Source organism: Rattus norvegicus, chromosome 6 (assembly GCF_021556685.1).
Source record: "Rattus norvegicus strain SHRSP/BbbUtx chromosome 6, alternate assembly SHRSP_T2T, whole genome shotgun sequence".
Taxonomy (NCBI): domain Eukaryota; kingdom Metazoa; phylum Chordata; class Mammalia; order Rodentia; family Muridae; genus Rattus; species Rattus norvegicus.
In genome coordinates, this window is record NC_141539.1 from 45,381,076 (window position 1) to 45,401,199 (window position 20,124).

Consider the following 20,124-nt stretch of genomic DNA (forward strand, 5'->3'; position numbering starts at 1 on the left):
TCGCTCATATTAACCAAGATATTAAGCCTGCCAACCCTCAATGGGAAAATGGGTAGAGAAGATGTGAAATATGCATAACTGGGTTTTATTCATCCATAAAGAAGAATGAAATCCTGTCCTTTTCAGGCAAATGGATAGAATTGGAAATGATTATGTTAAGAGAAACAAACTAGGCTCACAAAGGTAGATACAGCATGCTCTCTCTTCCCATGGGAAATCTAGATTTAAATATGTGTGTATATGTCTATGAGAAGGGGGTGGTCATAAAAATAGAGAGGGGTACTCAGGAGAAGGAGGGGCTGTTGGAACGATGGTGAAAAGGAATAGCAAAAGGGTAGGGTGTGAGTGTGAACCAAGGACATAGCCTAGTGAAATCCAAGGTTTTGTGCACTTATTTGAAAACTTTAAGTGGAAATAGCAAATCAAAAAAAAAAAAAAAACTTCCACCATTCACATTATGCTCATATATATTCACACCTAAATCTATAACAAGCTGCATAAGCTCATCTGTCTTTCCATTTTAGTTTATACCTATAATTTTATAATATCTCACTATGCTATAATTTCCCCATCTTTAGCTGTCATGATATGTGTTGTTATTTACACAGTAATGTAATTAAAACTCAATACATGTATACAGAGTATATCAATCAGGTTAAGGTACCTAGCATTTCTAATGCCTCAAATATTACCTTTTCCATTTGCTGTGACCTTCAAACCCTTATCTCATTATTTTGAAGTGTATAATTAAGTCCCATAGACCAGGATAAGAAAAAATACTCAACTTTCATCATCAGAGCATTTAGATTCCCTTCTCTAGTCGCCTCTGTGACAATCCTTCATGCTACCAATCTTTGAAGCATTTCATTTCAAGTTCAAAACTTAATATAATTGTATCCACTTTTAATATGCCCCACTTGGAAAGCTAATGTAATTAAATACCATAAGGAAAAAAATCAGCCATGAAGATAAGTATGAGTGAAAGTTTCCCTGAAAGCCACATAGAATGAGATGGTCAGTGAGGAGTTATAATTGTGATTGTCCAGGTGGACAGTGACGGACCCCTGAGACTCAATAGTAGAATGAATGGTCACTGGGAGAAAGACGAGTGTGGTAAAGAGAGGATTCACCACTGCTGGAGAAAGGAGATGGGGGTAGAAAATCATTGAAAAGACAAAAGGTAATGTGAAACACTCAAAAGACTTTCCCATTAGTTGAAGGAACTTCGTTTATACAGTAGGGTCTCCAGGATCATCAAAACCTAGTTACTCATCATCCAAATAAACAGTCACTTGAACCATTATTTCCATGAAAGACCTCTCCCTTCCCTCCCCACCAGGAAAATATGCTGCCAGTCTGTGGCCATTCGGTAGCCTGCATCCCAATGCCATCTTGGCCCTTAGCCTCCTTTTAGCTCTCTTCCCTGCCTTTCTCTAGAATAATGTCACCTCAAGCCCTTCTGTTTTATGCCTTGCCCTGTAATTATCATCTTCATTCTTCAACATTTTCTTCTGCTACACCAAAGACTTCCCATCTTCTTTCTTCTATCTGTACAGCTATGATGAGGACAGATGGAGATAATTAGACAATTAGAGTGTCCATCAATCTAAGTGTGATTACAGCGTACTTGAGTAAATAGTAACGGCCCAGTCTGTAAATTCCTTTCTAGACAAGTATGAGGACCTGAATTTGGATCCCCCCAGCACCTATGTCAAAAGCATAGTATGGTGTTTTGTGCTTCTAATGCCAACACTTGGGAGATGAAGGCAGGAAGGTCCACGGAGCTCACTGACAAGCCAGCATAAGTTAACCAGTGAGCTCCGGGTTCAGAGACAGACCCTATCTTGGAAAACAAGATGGGCATTAACAGATGACACTGATACTGATCTCTGCTGAATCCTGTTTGCACTTTAACAGATCGTTTAGATGCTATTGGGAGAAAGGATGAGCAGTGGGGAGGAGGCAGGAGGAGGGCAAATGAAGGCAAAGCACACAATGGTAGTAGCTTTGTAGGTGTCCATTTAGAAGACAAGGAAACTATCACTTAGATTGCACATTGTCACCGTGGCCTCCACAGCAATGTGACCTTACCGTACGTGTTCCTGAAGCACTAAAATGAGAGCCCAAATGACTTGTCCAAGTGCCAACTGGCCAAGATGGGATGGAAGCTTGATTTGGATGAGGTCAGCTGAGCTCCAAACCTAAGAAGCTTTCCTCAGTGCCAGGATGCTTCTCATGCAAGAGCTCAAGCTGATGACTACACGTCATCTTTCCCTAATGGTTCAGCTTTGACTGATAGCATTAATGAAGGAGGAATGATTAAAAAACATTCTCTGTCACAAACACTGTTAACTTATTACTTCACTTTCCGATACTAGAGTTCTAAAACTCAATTCATAGAAAGAAAAAAAAATAAATGTAATAACCAAGAAAATCCCTAAGAATAGCTAAAACAATAGCTAATATCTTTAATAAAGAAGGAATGAATCCCTGTTAATAAGAAAATCTTGGACATAATATTTAGAAGTCACTTAATGATGTACTCCTACTCATGAATGTTCATGGTGCTACAGTTAGCAGAGAATAGAACTGATGCTCATATCACTTCCACCAATTTATTGAAAATAGATAATCAGTGGAATGAGCTAGACTCAAAGGACAAACATATTTTTCCTTTCCCATATGTAACCTATGGCTTATACATGTGTGTTATAAACATGATACATGGCATGAGAATAAAAAGAAATACTATTTGTGAAGGAAGATATAGCGTGAGTGGGAAACAGGAGAGAAGATGGGTCTGAGATAAGTATGTCCAAAGGACATGACATACGTGAATGAAGATGTCATTATAGAAACCCACCAGTTTGCACTACGACTATACACTAATAACAATTTTGAGATTTGACACATAGTGTCCTAGTCATCTTCAACTGTCAACTCCAGACAGCCTAGAATCATTTGAGAAGATTCTCCATTGGAGAATTGCCTGGATCAGATTGGCCTGTGGTCATGTCTGTGGAAGGATTGTCTTGACTGGCCTGTGGTCTTACCTATGCAGGAACTATCTTGATAGACCTGTGGTCATGTCTATGAAAGGACTGTCCTGATTGGAAGTTGATATGAGAAGCCCAGGCCTTGGGGTGCAGCCCTATAGCATGTGAACCAGCAAGCAGCTGTAGGACCGTGAAAGGTAGCCTGGTTCCTGGTTGAGCTAAGGCTTGAAACCCTGGAAACCCTGAAGGGACGGTAGACACTGTATCTGATCCTGTGCACTAGGCCCATGTTACTAGTCCACCACCTCCATAGATTTGTGGTCATTAGTCATGTATGGGCAACACCCAAGCCCCTCCACATGTAGAGGACGTGACCTGTGATCATGTAGGCTCAAGACAGAGCTCCATTTTATTGAGGCACCTAAAGGCCTGGAGGGCTTAACCAATAAGATTTTCTTCCCAAGACATCCTCCCTGCAAAAGGTATTTAACCTCAGGCCCACACTATGAAGTGGGGTATGGTTTTACTCATCTACTTTCCACCAGATCAATAAATGCCTTAAAACCATGGACTGCCTCTCTTCATTGGGATCCACCAAAGTGAGCCATGGAGAAGGCCTCTTTCACCTATAGAGCCACTGTCTAGTCTCTTGTAAAAGGTCTCTCTGCACTTCCAGCCAAGATCACCAAGCCAAGTCCAAGCCCACAGCCGTGGTCAAGCCAAGGACTCCTCCTGACAGGACCAGCCAGAGATCCCCCATTTTACCCATGCCCGGAGCTAGATTCAGGACCCCACTCCATTCTCAGCTCTTCATCCACGTGGCTCCCAGCGGCACCTGAGTGGCCAAGAGTCTGAGAACCAAACAGCCCTAGCCTCATCACAGACTCCCGCTGTCCCTCACCTCAGACTGCACTTCCCCACCCCAGGAGCAATGTTCCATGGCTTCCCTATAGCCCAACACCCACCCAGAGACAGTGTGGGGTAAACACAGTCAAAACTCCAGCATTCCACCTCCCGGAGTGGCTGTGCCCTGTGGTGGAGCAGACACAGGACCCCATAACCCTGCAAGCATCCTTCTTCCATGACTTCTGCTTTCAAGTTCCTGCTTGAGTTTTTGCCAACTTCCCTCAATGATGGACTGAAAGCTGAAATGGACCCTCTCCTCCCCTAAGATACTTTTGGTCAGTGTTTTATCACAGCAACAAAAAGGAAACTAGAACAGAGTTGAAGTATGTGTTTTGTCTATGATCATAAAGACAAAAGAAAAATCAAAGTAACTTTCTGACCTCTATGAAAAAGGAGCCAGAAACCAAGCTCCTTTCAGCCCTAGCCTACTTCCCCAACAGCCAGGATTGAAGCTACATAGAAGTAAACATCTGGACTGTAATGCACCTCTGTCACCCACCCACACTAGATCGAAGCTTAACTGATTTGAGTTATATACTGTTTCCCTGATTTAAGAAATACTATTGTGGGGGCTGGGGATTTAGCTCAGTGGTAGAGCGCTTGCCTAGGAAGCGCAAGGCCCTGGGTTCGGTCCCCAGCTCCGAAAAAAAGAACCAAAAAAAAAAAAAAGAAATACTATTGTGATTAGGTTGATAGGCCCAATGGTGAAGTACTAGTCATGCAATTATACATAGCGGAATTTAATCATTAGCATCCAAAAGACCTAGCCTGCCCTAATTGGCAAATCCAAGATCCCCATTCTTGTTTGAGTTTCAAACAAGATGGAGAGCTTACAAGGAAGCTCATCTGAGATAAACACACACACACACACACACACACACACACACACACACACACACACACGAAAGATGGATTTAAAAACCATAGGTGAGGAATGTGTATTGGGGAAATTGTAAATAGTTTTTATTCTCAGACTGCTTTGTCATAGACCAAAGAGTAGAAAAAGGAAGAAAATGAGTATGTGTGCATGTGAGTTTATGTGTATATGTGTATTAGTCATGTTACTATATTGATGGTTTACCTTTCTGATTTCCCCCCTTTCCTTTCATTTCTCTGTTGTATTCATGTTAAAATAATTTTATTTTCTGAACTACTTTCTATTATCTTTGCCTTAGTCTGTTCCTGTGAATAATTAAAACCCCTCTGCTCTGAGAGATGGGTGACAGTGTCTGGACTTTCACAACTTATTAGTTGGAAAGAATCATTGTTTTTTTTTTCTTTTCATCAATTGCTTGTGGTTCACAAAGCCAGGAGCTTTCATATATGAAGAGTAATATTGGAGAAACAAGCAGGAAAAGCATGCTGGTATTCTGAGAGAATTCCAGCTCCCCTGTCAAAGATACTGGCAGAGTCATTCTGGTAGATAAGCATCAGAAAACGAATTCATACTTTTATTTCAATTCCTTGTGAGCATACAGCAGATTAGCAGATTTGCTTGACTTAACATAAAAGGCCTGTCTGTATATTTCTGAGGGGGGAAAATATGAACACTTTGATTGCCTGGAACCTTTTAGAGCCTGGCATGGTGTCTAGTATGTGGAGCTAATCAGAAGGCTCTCCTTCCTACAAGTTGGCTTCAAAATAACGAACTAGTAAAGGGCATGCATGCAGAACTATATCTTTTCACAAGCAGATTAACCCCACATGAAACATTGGTGACTGAGCTGTTAGCCCTTCAGAGGCTACAGGGCACAGCACAGACATTCCCATGAGCTTGCCACCCATGGTCAAGGAATCCCCAACAAGGAAAAGTGCCTCTCCTCCCACACTGAAGGGTTTCTGCAGCCTGGTGATATGTGGCCAGCTTCCATACACTGTGTGGATGGTCATACTTTCCATCGGTCTGATCCTGACTCTAGTTCTGGATTGGTTTGATTTTTATTTGGTACCCCGGACCCCCAGCAGACCCACTCAGTTCTCAGATTGTTCTGAATGAAGAAGGAAGTCCTCATACTAGAAACGCCCCATAATTGACAACCGATAGCCCTACCTTGTTCATAGCTTTTCCATCACTGTCTGTTGCTGCCTACGTTGACCGTCGTGAGACTTTGCTCCCTCCTAGAATGTGTTCCTGCTGTGATTCTGATCTTCCTAGCCTGAGGCTTGGCACTGACTGGCATGGAACTTCCTCTAATCCTGAAGCTTAGGTCTGACTGAATCTAGCCTCCCAGCATGCTTGACACAGAGGATTCAGGTGTCTTCTTCTGAGGATGCCTTGTTCCCAGTTCATTCAGTTTTGCTTCCTGAGGTAAGAGAAGCTTAAACATCCAGCACTGAGGAAGAGAAACTACTAGGGTGTGAGATCTGACAGAGAACCACAGGATAGATCCTGAGTAATGTTACATCCATTGTGGACACTTCCTGCCCATTATTTTTAATGTCAATTTCTTGTTTTGATTTTATTTATTGATGTTTATCTATTGATTTTTTAAAGATGTTCTTCTGTAGCCCAGGCTGACCTAGAACTCACTCAGTAGCCAAGGATGATCTTGAATACCTGATTCACCTACCTCTACCTCTCCAGTGCTGAGATTTTAAGTCTACACTCCCATATCTGGTTTATGTGGTTTGGGGAATCAAATCCAGGAGTTTGTGCATACAAGGCAAGTACTTCAACTGAGCTATGCCACCCCCATTTCTTGTTTTTAAATCTTTAGGGTGTATTCTGTTCTTTTAAACTAATTGACCAGGTTTTGAGGCAAATATAGTTTAACAGAACACATTTCTAACACTGAGGAGTCCAAAATCACATATTAAATGTTAATGACACTATCTTCATCCCTCACTAAAATGTACATTATATTGTTGAGCATCATGTGCTGTGTGAGCTTGTCTCCTTCCAAACCTTCCTTTCCTGGGGCAGTCTGTCCATTTCACTCTATAACAAGAAGGAAGGAGACTAGAAAGCCCTTATGGTTGTTAAGAACATTGTGTCCTTGAGATCACTTGAAGGCAAAGCATTCCAAACCAAGGTTATTGTTGTCTGTTCTTGTGATATAAAATGTCTGGGTGGGACACAAGGTTCATCCAGGGAGCAAAAGCTCAGCTGGAAATTCCAGCTAACTGGCTCAGTTTCCCCAGCTAGTTTCTGCTGGTTGATTTGATGGGCTATCTGATGCTTGTTCATTCTTTTTCTTGGGAGCCTCAACCAAGAGGATGCTTCACTCCACCAGAAACTCAGTCTGGAACTCTGACTGACTGCTTTCCCTGAACTTCCTCGAGAGATTTTTTGCAGGATATTTGTAAGCCCTCTCTATGATGCTGTTACGTATTGTTTCCTCTCTTTTATGGGGTACCCCCAGCTGTCTCTGCTTGATGTCATGAGTGCTGATTTAATGAAAAGTAACTATCTATCAGCACTTTCTCTCTATCATCAACTCAATCTTACTTTCTTACTTTTGCTTGCAGTATATTTAATAAACTCACATGTGCACATTCAAAACAAAAGCATGGCTATCATAGAGCATTCTCAGAAACATACAGACTATGTATTTGATTCTGAGACTGTGTCTCCATTGGCAGCATAATAGGGTGTGAGATCTGGCAGAACGCCACATAAGGATGTGCATTGTGTTTACTAAACTGTGTAAAACATTTGCAAAAAATGTTAGCCCTTTCGCTCTTTATCCACATTCCATGAAACCATCCAGAGGCCACCAAAGCCCCTTGTCCTCAGATTCAAAGTGTCTCATTAATTGAGTCTAAGTGCAAAGAAGGAAGGCTCCTGGGTCAGGGAAAGTTACAAGCACACCTGCCTCTCTAAACGTCCAGCCATAGGCAAGTTAATATAATCCCAAAAGTAGGATTTCTGATATTTTTAAAAGAATAGTGGATGACTCAAATTAGACCAAGAATCTAAAACTGCTTCCTAAGCTATTACATGAAGTAGAGACCTCAGCTAACAGAGCAAATGCTTTCTGGAGCACAGCCATCCATCACCAATGAGGAAATTACTCACTGGCTCTTGTAGTTGTTGCTTGGACGGTAATGCCCATCAGTCTCACTCACTATTTATGGACTGAAGCATGTGATGGGGCCAAGGGTAAATTCTAAGAGCACAGGGAGTGGTCCCCCACAAGAAGCAGAGCCAGATATGCAGAAGCTTGTCTGCAATCTGCTGTTACAGCAATTTAAAGTATCCTCATGGAAGTTATTATTCTTCAATACTTTGGCCAGACCATAAGGGGTTTAGTATCCCACATCTCTCTCCCGCTTCTCTTCCCTCCATCCCCAATATCAATACAGTTTTTCCTCTTATCTCATTCGAAGCACTTTGATTTTTTTCAGCTCTCAATGATAAACAAATACCTATCAAATACAAGTGCCTATCAAAATAGTTCTTTTGAAAAAGAAATTCGAGTGTCAATTGTTGAGGTAGAAATATTTTCTCTGGGGCTGCAGAGATAACTCAGCAGGTAAGAGACCTGGCTGCTCTTACAGAGGACCCAGGTTCTATTCCCAATACCAACATGACAGTTAATAACTCCACTTCTCAAAGATTTGGCCCTGTCTTCTGAGGAGCCTCTGATGGCACCAGGCATTTGCACAGTGTCCTCCTATATATGCAGAAAAATAAAATATTCTTATACATAAATTGAAAAATAAACCCTATAAAAATATTTTATTTGTACTCCACCCAATTTGCAAGAAATCCTAGGTAGTAAAGAGAAAAAAGCAGAATCCTGAATGATGAAAATAGAAAATTTGCATCAAAAATTCCAAACACTAGAGTAGGTGTTAAAAGAAGTTTCAGGTTTGGAAGGGCAGAGGAGTGTCAAGTGAGGACATTTTAGAAGCTATAATTAGGTTCAGGTTTGCTTCTATTCATCTTCTGTTCAACTATGCCTATAGATCAAAGAAAGTTCTAGTCATGATCTGATGAACAGACAGGAAAAACAAGAGCAACACATTGGAGAGGAAGGAGATAAGAGCCATCATCTTTATTTTGATTTTGAAATGAATAAAAGAAAAGAGCATCTTTCTATCCAGTTATTAGTTCTTTAAACAATTTATTTATGAAGTGTTCAATCAATACTAAAAAGTCACATAACCCTATTTTTAAGAGTTACTTTGTATATGCACATATGTATGTCAGGGGTGCGGTACATGCAGACATATTTGTAGTCCAGAAGAGGGTGCTAGACCCTCGGCAGCTGGAATTATGGGTAGTGGTGACCCATATAACATCTTAATGGGTACTGCAAACTGAACTCAAGTCCTTTGATTTTTTTTGTTTGCTTGTTTATTGTCGTGTGTGTGTGTGTGTGTGTGTGTGTGTGTGTGTGTGTGTGTGTGTGTGTATACAAACTAGAGTGATCTAAAAAGAGGGAACCACAGAACAGAAAATGCTTCCATAACATTGGCCAGTAGGCAAGCCAGTAAGGCATTTTCTTTTTTTTTTTTTTTTTATTAACTTGAGTATTTCTTATATACATTTCGAGTGTTATTCCCTTTCCCGGTTTCTGGGCAAACATCCCCCTCCCCCCTCCCCTTCCTTTATGGGTGTTCCCCCCCCCACCCCCCCCCCCTTGCCGCACTCCCCACAACAATCTAGTTCACTGGGGGTTCAGTCTTAGCAGGACCCAGGGCTTCCCCTTCCACTGGTGCTCTTACTAGGATATTCATTGCTACCTATGAGGTCAGAGTCCAGGGTCAGTCCATGTATAGTCTTTAGGTAGTGGCTTAGTCCCTGGAAGCTCTGGTTGCTTGACATTGTTGTACATATGGGGTCTCGAGCCCCTTCAAGCTCTTCCAGTTCTTTCTCTGATTCCTTCAACGGGGGTCCTATTCTCAGTTAAGTGGTCTGCTGCTGGCATTCGCCTCTGTATTTGCTGTATTCTGGCTGTGTCTCTCAGGAGCGATCTACATCCGGCTCTTGTCAGCCTGCACAACTTTGCTTCATCCATCTTGTCTAATTGGGTGGCTGTATATGTATGGGCCACATGTGGGGCAGGCTCTGAATGGGTGTTCATTCTGTGTCTGTTTTAATCTTTGCCTCTCTATTCCCTGCCAAGTGTATTCTTGTTCCCCTTTTAAAGAAGGAGTAAAGCATTCACATTTTGATCATCCGTCTTGAGTTTCATTTGTTCTAGGCATCTAGGGTAATTCAAGCATTTGGGCTAATAGCCACTTATCAATGAGTGCATACCATGTGTGTTTTTCTGTGATTGGGTTACCTCACTCAGGATGATATTTTCCAGTTCCAACCATTTGCCTACGAATTTCATAAAGTCATTGTTTTTGATAGCTGAGTAATATTCCATTGTGTAGATGTACCACATTTTCTGTATCCATTCCTCTGTTGAAGGGCATCTGGGTTCTTTCCAGCTTCAGGCTGTTATAAATAAGGCTGCGAAGAACATAGTGGAGCATGTGTCTTTTTTATATGTTGGGGCATCTTTTGGGTATATGCCCAAGAGAGGTATACCTGGATCCTCAGGCACTTCAATGTCCAATTTTCTGAGGAACCTCCAGACTGATTTCCAGAATGGTTGTACCAGTCTGCAATCCCACCAACAATGGAGGAGTGTTCCTCTTTCTCCACATCCTCGCCAGCATCTGCTGTCAACTGAGTTTTTGATCTTAGCCATTCTCACTGGTGTGAGGTGAAATCTCAGGGTTGTTTTGATTTGCATTTCCCTTATGACTAAAGATGTTGAACATTTCTTTAGGTGTTTCTCCGCCATTTGGCATTCTTCAGCTGTGAATTCTTTGTTTAGCTCTGAACGCCATTTTTAATAGGGTTATTTGTCTCCCTGCAGTCTAACTTCTTGAGTTCTTTGTATATTTTGGATATAAGGCCTCTATCTGTTATAGGATTGGTAAAGATCTTTTCCCAATCTGTTGGTTGCCATTTTGTCCTAACCACAGTGTCCTTTGCCTTACAGAAGCTTTGCAGTTTTATGAGATCCCATTTGTCGATTCTTGATCTTAGAGCATAAGCCATTGGTGTTTTGTTCAGGAAATTTTTTCCAGTGCCCATGTGTTCCAGATGCTGCCCTAGTTTTTCTTCTATTAGTTTGAGTGTATCTGGTTTGATGTGGAGGTCCTTGATCTACTTGAACTTAAGCTTTGTACAGGGTGATAATCATGGATCGATCTGCATTCTTCTACATGTTGCCCTCCAGTTGAACCAGCACCATTTGCTGAAAATGCTATCTTTTTTCCATGGGATGGTTTTGGCTCCTTTGTCAAAAATCAAGTGCCCATAGGTGTGTGGGTTCATTTCTGGGTCTTCAATTCTGTTCCATTGGTCTATCTGTCTGTCTCTGTACCAATACCATGCAGTTTTTATCACTATTGCTCTGTAATACTGCTTGAGTTCAGGGATAGTGATTCCCCCTGAAGTCCTTTTATTGTTGAGGATAGCTTTAGCTATCCTGGGTTTTTTGTTATTCCAGATGAATTTGCAAATTCTTCTGTCTAACTCTTTGAAGAATTGGATTGGTATTTTGATGGGGATTGCATTGAATCTGTAGATCGCTTTTGGTAAAATGGCCATTTTTACTATATTAATCCTGCCAATCCATGAGCATGGGAGATCTTTCCATCTTCTGAGGTCTTCTTCAATTTCTTTCTTCAGAGTCTTGAAGTTCTTATTGTACAGATCTTTTACTTGCTTGGTTAAAGTCACACCGAGGTACTTTATATTATTTGGGTCTATTATGAAGTGTGTCGTTTCCCTAATTTCTTTCTCGGCTTGTTTCTCTTTTGTGTAAAGGAAGGCTACTGATTTATTTGAGTTAATTTTATACCCAGCCACTTTGCTGAAGTTGTTTATCAGCTTTACTAGTTCTCTGGTGGAACTACTAACTTTTTGGATCACTTAAATATACTATCATATCATCTGCAAATAGTGATATTTTGACTTCTTCTTTTCTGATCTGTATCCCCTTGTGTCTGATTGCTCTGGCTAGAACTTCAAGAACTATATTGAATAAGTAGGGAGAGAGTGGGCAGCCTTGTCTAGTCCCTGATTTTAGTGGGATTGCTTCAAGTTTCTCTCCATTTAGTTTAATGTTAGCAACTGGTTTGCTGTATATGGCTTTTACTATGTTTAGGTATGGGCCTTGAATTCCTATTCTTTCCAGGACTTTTATCATGAAGGGGTGTTGAATTTTGTCAAATGCTTTCTCAGCATCTAATGAAATGATCATGTGGTTTTGTTCTTTCAGTTTGTCTATATAATGGATCACATTGATGGTTTTCTGTATATTAAACCATCCCTGCATGCCTGGGATGAAGCCTACTTGATCATGGTGGATGATTGTTTTGATGTGCTCTTGGATTCGGTTTGCCAGAATTTTGTTGAGTATTTTTGCATCGATATTCATAAGGGAAATTGGTCTAAAGTTCTCTTTCTTTGTTGGGTCTTTGTGTTGTTTAGGTATAAGAGTAATTGTGGCTTCATAGAAGGAATTCGGTAGTGCTCCATCTGTTTCAATTTTGTGGAATAGTTTGGATAATATTTGTACGAGGTCTTCTATGAAGGTCTGATAGAATTCTGCACTAAACCCGTCTGGACCTGGGCTCTTTTTGGTTGGGAGACCTTTAATGACTGCTTCTATTTCCTTAGGAGTTATGGGGTTGTTTAACTGGTTTATCTGTTCCTGATTTAACTTCGGTACCTGGTATCTGCCTAGGAAATTGTCCATTTCCTGCAGATTTTCAAGTTTTGTTGAATATAGGCTTTTATAGTAAGATCTGATGATTTTTTGAATTTCCTCTGAATCTGTAGTTATGTCTCCCTTTTCATTTCTGATTTTGTTAATTTGGATACACTCTCTGTGTCCTCTTGTTAGTCTGGCTAAGGGTTTATCTATCTTGTTGATTTTCTCAAAGAACCAACTTTTGGTTCTGTTGATTCTTTCTATGGTCCTTTTTGTTTCTACTTGGTTGATTTCAGCTCTGAGTTTGATTATTTCCTGCCTTCTACTCCTCCTGGGTGTATCTGCTTCTTTTTGTTCTAGAGCTTTTAGGTGTGCTGTCAAGCTGCTGACATATGCTCTTTCCTGTTTCTTTCTGCAGGCACTCAGCGCTATGCGTTTTCCTATTAGCACAGCTTTCATTGTGTCCCATAAGTTTGGGTATGTTGTACCTTCATTTTCATTAAATTCTAAAAAGTTTTTAATTTCTTTCTTTATTTCTTCCTTGACCAGGTTATCATTGAGTAGAGCATTGTTCAATTTCCATGTATATGTGGGCATTCTCCCCTTATTGTTATTGAAGACCAGTTTTAGGCCGTGGTGGTCCGATAGCACGCATGGCATTATTTCTATCTTTCTGTACCTGTTGAGGCCCAGTTTTTGACCAAATATATGGTCAATTTTGGAGAAAGTACCATGAGGAGCTGAGAAGAATGTATATCCTTTTGCTTTAGGATAGAATGTTCTATAAATATCCGTTAAGTCCATTTGGCTCATGACTTCTCTTAGTCTGTCTACGTCTCTGTTTAATTTCTGTTTCCATGATCTGTCCATTGATGAGAGTGGGGTGTTGAAATCTCCTACTATTATTGTGTGAGGTGCAATGTGTGTTTTGAGCTTTAGTAAGGTTTCTTTTACGTATGTAGGTGCCCTTGTATTTGGGGCATAGATATTTAGGATTGAGAGTTCATCTTGGTGGATTTTTCCTTTGATGAATATGAAGTGTCCTTCCTTATCTTTTTTGATGACTTTTAGTTGAAAATTGATTTTATTTGATATTAGAATGGCTACTCCAGCTTGCTTCTTCCGACCATTGGCTTGGAAAGTTGTTTTCCAGCCTTTCACTCTGAGGTAGTGTCTGTCTTTGTCTCTGAGGTGTGTTTCCTGTAGGCAGCAGAATGCAGGGTCCTTGTTGCGTATCCAGTTTGTTAATCTATGTCTTTTTATTGGGGAGTTGAGGCCATTGATGTTGAGAGATATTAAGGAATAGTGATTATTGCTTCCTGTTATATTCATATTTGGATGTGAGGTTATGTTTGTGTGCTTTTCTTCTCTTTGTTTTGTTGCCAAGACGATTAGTTTCTTGCTTCTTCTAGGGTATAGCTTGCCTCCTTATGTTGGGCTTTACCATTTATTATCCTTTGTAGTGCTAGATTTGTAGAAAGATATTGTGTAAATTTGGGTTTGCCATGGAATATCTTGGTTTCTCCATCTATGTTAATTGAGAGTTTTGCAGGATACAGTAACCTGGGCTGGCATTTATGTTCTCTTAGGGTCTGTATGACATCTGTCCAGGATCTTCTGGCTTTCATAGTTTCTGGCGAGAAGTCTGGTGTGATTCTGATAGGTCTGCCTTCATATGTTACTTGACCCTTTTCCCTTACTACTTTTAATATTCTTTCTTTATTTTGTGCGTTTGATGTTTTGACTATTATGTGACGGGTGGTGTTTCTTTTCTGGTCCAATCTATTTGGAGTTCTGTAGGCTTCTTGTATGCCTATGGGTATCTCTTTTTTTAGGTTAGGGAAGTTTTCTTCTGTGATTTTGTTGAAGATATTTACTGGTCCTTTAAGCTGGGAGTCTTCACTCTCTTCTATACCTATTATCCTTAGGTTTGATCTTCTCATTGAGTCCTGGATTTCCTGTATGTTTTGGACCAGTAGCTTTTTCCGCTTTACATTATCAATGTTGAGTCAATGATTTCTATGGAATCTTCTGCTCCTGAGATTCTCTCTTCCATCTCTTGTATTCTGTTGGTAAAGCTCGTATCTACAGCTCCTTGTCTCTTCTTTTGGTTTTCTATATCCAGGGTTGTTTCCATGTGTTCTTTCTTGATTGCTTCTATTTCCCTTTTTAATTCCTTCAACTGTTTGATTGTGTTTTCCTGGAATTCTTTCAGGGATTTTTGTGACTCCTCTCTATGGGCTTCTACTTGTTTATTTATGTTTTCCTGGAATTCTTTCAGGGATATTTGCAATTCCTCTCTGTAGGCTTCTACTTGTTTATTAATGTTTTCCTGTGTTTCTCTAAGGGAGTTCTCACGTCTTTCTTGAAGTCCTCCAGTGATCAAATATGATTTTAAATCTAGGTCTTGCTTTTCTGGTGTGTTTGGATATTCAGTGTTTGGTTTGGTGGGAGAATTGGGCTCCGATGATGCCATGTAGTCTTGGTTTCTGTTGCTTGGGTTCCTGCGCTTGCCTCTCGCCATCAGATTATCTCTAGTGTTACTTTGTTCTGCTATTTCTGACAGTGGCTAGACTGTCCTATAAGCCTGTGTGTCAGGAGTGCTGTAGACCTGTTTTCCTGTTTTCTTTCAGCCAGTTATGGGGACAGAGTGTTCTGCTTTCGGGTGTGTAGTTTTTCCTATCTACAGGCCTTCAGCTGTTCCTGTGGGCCTGTCTGGTGTTCACCAGGCAGGTCACTTGCAGCAGAAAAGTTGGTCTTTCCTGTGGTCCCGAGGCTCAAGTTTGCTCGTGGGGTGTTGCTTATGAGCTCTCTGCGGCGGCCCCAACCAGGAAGATCTTCGCCGCCCTTTTCGCGAGCTTTCGTGCACCAGGGTTCCAGATGGAGTTTGGTGTTTTCCTCTGGAATCAGTAATGTGTGCAGAGTGCAGTCTCTTCTGGTTTCCCAGGCGTGTCTGCCTCTCTGAAGGTTTAGCTCTCCCTCCCACAGGATTTGGGTACAGAGAACTATTTATCCGATCGGTCCCTTCAGGTTCCGGCGGTGTCTCAGATGCAGGGGACCCACTGCTGCTGTGCCCTTATCCAAGGGAACCCAGAGCCCGTATACAGTTTCCTCTTGGGCCAGGGATGTGGACAGGGATGGGCAGTGTTGGTGGTCTCTTCTGCTCTGCAGTCTCAGGAGTGCCCACCTGTCTAGACAGTGAGGTCCCTCTCCCACGGGCTTTGGGAGCAGAGAGCTGCTGTGGGCCGGGATCCGCCGGTTTGGGACTCCTGCTAAATACCGGAAGTGCCCGGTCCTAGAGGAATTTTGCCTCTTTGTGTCCTGAGTTCACCAGGCAGGTCACTTGCAGCAGAAAAGTTGGTCTTACCTGTGGTCCCGAGGCTCAAGTTTGCTCGTGGGGTGCTGCCTACAAGCTCTCCGCGGCGGCAGCAACCAGGAAGATCTGCGGCGCCCTTTCCAGGAGCTTCTGTGCACCAGGGTTCCAGATGGCTTTTGGTGTTTTCCTCTGGCGTCTTAGATGTGGGCAGAGTGCAGTCTCTTCTGGTTTCCCAGGCGTGTCTGCCTCTCTGAAGGTTTAGCTCTCCCTCCCACGGGATTTGGGTGCAGAGAACTGTTTATCCAGTCAGTCCCTTCAGGTTCCGGCGGTGTCTCAGACGCAGTGGACCTGCTGCTCCTAGGAGTAAGGCATTTTCTTAATTAGTGACTTTGTGGGAGGATCCATCTCACTGTATGCAATACATCCCATGGACAGGTGATCTTGGCTGCTATAGCAAAGCATGCTGAGCAAGCTAGACAGCAGCACCCCTCTATTGCCTCTGCTTCTGTTTCTGCTTCCAGGCTCCTGCCGTAGGTTCCTGGCATGACTTCTTGCAGTGCTGGTTGTGATCTGACTGTTGTAAGATGAAATGAATTCTTCCTTCCCCAAGTTGCTTTCTGTCATGGTGTTTTATTCACAGCAATAGAAACCCAAACAAAGATAAGCAGCATTCACTATTAACTGCAGAGCCATCCCTGCATCCCATACTCTAGTTCTTAAAAGGCAGGAGTTACAGTCCCATCTGTGTATTTCGCCGTCGTTGCCTGTTTCCAGAGTTTTACCAAGAATCATTGGCCAGAACAAAGCTATGGCACTTTCTCTGAATTTTCTTCTAGACCAGTAGTTTTCAATCTGTGTCTCATCACATATCAGGTATCCTGCACATCAGATATTTACATTACATTTCCCAACAGTAGCAAAATTACACTTATAAAGTGGCAATGAAAATAATCTTATGGTTGGGGGTCACCACAACATGAAAAGCTGTATTAAAGTGTGGCAGAATTAGGAAGCTCTAGTGATTTGTGTTTTATGCTTTTAACCACTTTGCATGTTATGTGTTTCGTAAAGTGTGAAGTCAGTACCAATTTCATTCTTTTGAATGTAGAGAGTCAGTTTCTAAAAACCTTGTAGAGAATCTTTCCATTCCCCACCCTACACTACCCTGATTGTATGTTCTTGTCACCTTTGTCAAAAAGCAACTGACTGTAAGTAAATACTTGTGTTTATTTCTAGACTTCCTGCCCTGTTCCTTTTGGTTGGTGTGTCTGTTTGTCACCAGAGCTGTGCTTTTTGGTTACAATGGGACAGTAATGACATTTGAAAGTCAGGAGTGGGATGTCTCGTGCTCTGTTCATTTTTCTTACAATTGCTTTGGTCCTCCAGGATCTCTGTGCAATTAACAAGCTTCTGGGCAGCAAAGAAATAAAGAGTAAAGAGAATACTCAGCCTGGAAGAAAACGTTTGTGACACACCTTGGGCAAGGGATTAATACTCCGAACATATAAGAAACTCAAATAACACAATATGCAAAAAAACAAACAGCCATCTACCACCCAAGTGGCAGCTTAAACATGTAACCCCAGCAACATGGCAAGCAAGTACAAGAGAACTAGGACTTCAAGGACAACCTTAGTTACACAGTCATTTCAAGTGTTCAAGACCTGGGATACTTAAAACTTCAAAAGAGAAAGAAAAATACCAAATTTATAGTGGGGCCAAGAGCTTGAATCAATGTGTTCTTCAAATAAACAGATTATTATGGCTAAAAGGTATGTGAAAATGTTCTCAGTGTCCCCAGTGTCACCAGAGACATACAAATTAAAATCACTATGAGATCATCAGCATATTCACTGAAGGAACTATTGTCACAAGGACAGGTGATTACAAGTATGGGGACTATGAAGAAGAGGGACCCCTGAACACTACTGGTGGAAAGGTAGATCAGTAAAGCCATTTTCAAACATAGAGTTCATTCAAAAGATGCCTAAAGTTCTAAAAACAGAAGTAGTGGATGGTCCAGAGACTCAACTGGATGAAGGTGGAGTGATAGATAGATGATAGATAGGTAGGTAGATAGATAGATAGGTAGGTAGAAGTTGGATAGATAGATAGTAGTTAGAGAGAGAGAGAGAGAGAGAGAGAGAGAGAGAGAGAGAAGATATAGATGTTCAAATGAATGTAAAAAAATGTCAAAGAGTTACTTACAGTCATGTTAGTACACATTAGTACAATTCACAAAAGCTGACATCTGGATGCAAACTTTGTGTCCATCAGGAGAGGCATAGATAAAAGTAAGATGGCATAATACTAAATGGAATAATTCAGTCTTTAAAACAAGGAAGAGACTATGTCATTTATACCATGGGTAGAACTTGGAGACATTCTGCTAAGTAAAAGAAGACACTCTGATATCTTATATAAGGGCTGTAAAAAAGTAGTGATGATGATGGTGGTGATGATGGTGATGATGGTGACGACGGTGGTGGTGGTGGTGGTGGTGATGATGATGATGATAAACATCACATGGGGGAGAGTGAATAGAAAAAGGAAGCCAGAAACTAGAGGTGAAGAAGAGAATAGAACAAAGTCTTAGTGATACCAGAGAAGTAAATTCTAGAACTCTACCACACTGCACAGTGACCACAGCTGGTAAAACTGTCTAGTATTATTTCAAAATTGCTAGTAAAGACAAGACATTGATGACATAATAAACATGTTAATTCGTCTCAGTCTTTTATGATATGCATAGATAAGCATCACATTTTACCCACAAATCTATACACATGTATAATCACCACGTATTCATAAAAATATAAACTATTTTAAGAAAAAGGGCAAATGCATTCAAATATGCACTAGGTAAATGAAAAAACAATCACGTGAGGAAATAAACTAACGCTTTCCTAAAATAATACTGTAACAATAAGTTTTATGAGGATCCAGTACAATAAATTTCAATACTTAAAATATGAATTCTAGCAGTCAAATTAGATAGCTATTTGATTGGACACACTAAAATCAAAAATAGCCCCCAAAATAAATAAATAAATAAATAAATAAATAAATAAATAAATAAATAAATTTAATTAAATAGCTCCAAACTATAAGCTTGTATGCTCACTCACCAGGGTGTACAAAAGAGAAGCAAGTAGTTCCCCACTGAGAGAGCTGGCTGGGCAGGCAGTTCCAAGGCAGGTTACCTGGTAGATGTCAAATGCTGAAAACAGCTGCAATCACCATCAGCAGAGTAATCAGCACATAGATGATATAACCAAATAATGGCAGCAAGAAAAGATAACCACCCACCAATACATACGTGATGTAGATACATCTAGAAAATCAGATTTTTAAAATAAGAGGCTAGGCTCAAAACTTATTATATGCTGCAATTGTATATAGTTCAAAAGTAGGAAAATCTAGGGTAGAGAGAGAGCTGAGTGGGCAAAGTACTTGTTTAACAAATAAGAGAACAGTAGTTCTGGTCTCAAGTAAAACTGGACATGATAGTGTGAGCATCGACAGGGAGTCCGGAAGTGAGGACAGGAGATTTCCTGATTTCCTGAGCAGGTCTTAGGTATACAGCTATGATCAACCAAGAAGACCGCATTTCAAGTAAGGTGGAAAATCGGTATGTGAGGACTGATAAATGAGCTCTCTCTCTCTCTCTCTCTCTCTCTCTCTCTCTCTCTCTCTCTCTCTCTCTCTCTCTCACACACACACACACACACACACACACACACACCCCACATGTGCATGCACACTTGTACACACACATGAGTACACATACATATCATATTGTGGTACATGTATACCCACACACACACAGACACAAGGAAAGTCTAATTAAAGTTGATAGAAATCAAAATGAGGTTATTCTATGATAAAACATGACAACATGACAAAAACAATTTATGGGTCCTGAAAAATATTTTCCATCTTGTCCTCTGTGATGGCTTTAAAGATATCCATAAATTTTTTTTTTTTGGTTCTTTTTTTCGGAGCTGGGGATCGAACCCAAGATATCCATAAATTTTAACAGTTGAGAATATAAGTGACCTTTAAGTACTTAATGTACATGTACTATGCACCAATTCAAACATTGAAATTTGTTTTTCTTACAAAATCAAAGTTTGGAAACAATTACAACTTGCCGGAAAAATAAATTTCCACACTTCTAACATAATCTTGTATTTGGGAAGCTTAATATGAAAGTCTTCATGGTATATGTTCAATG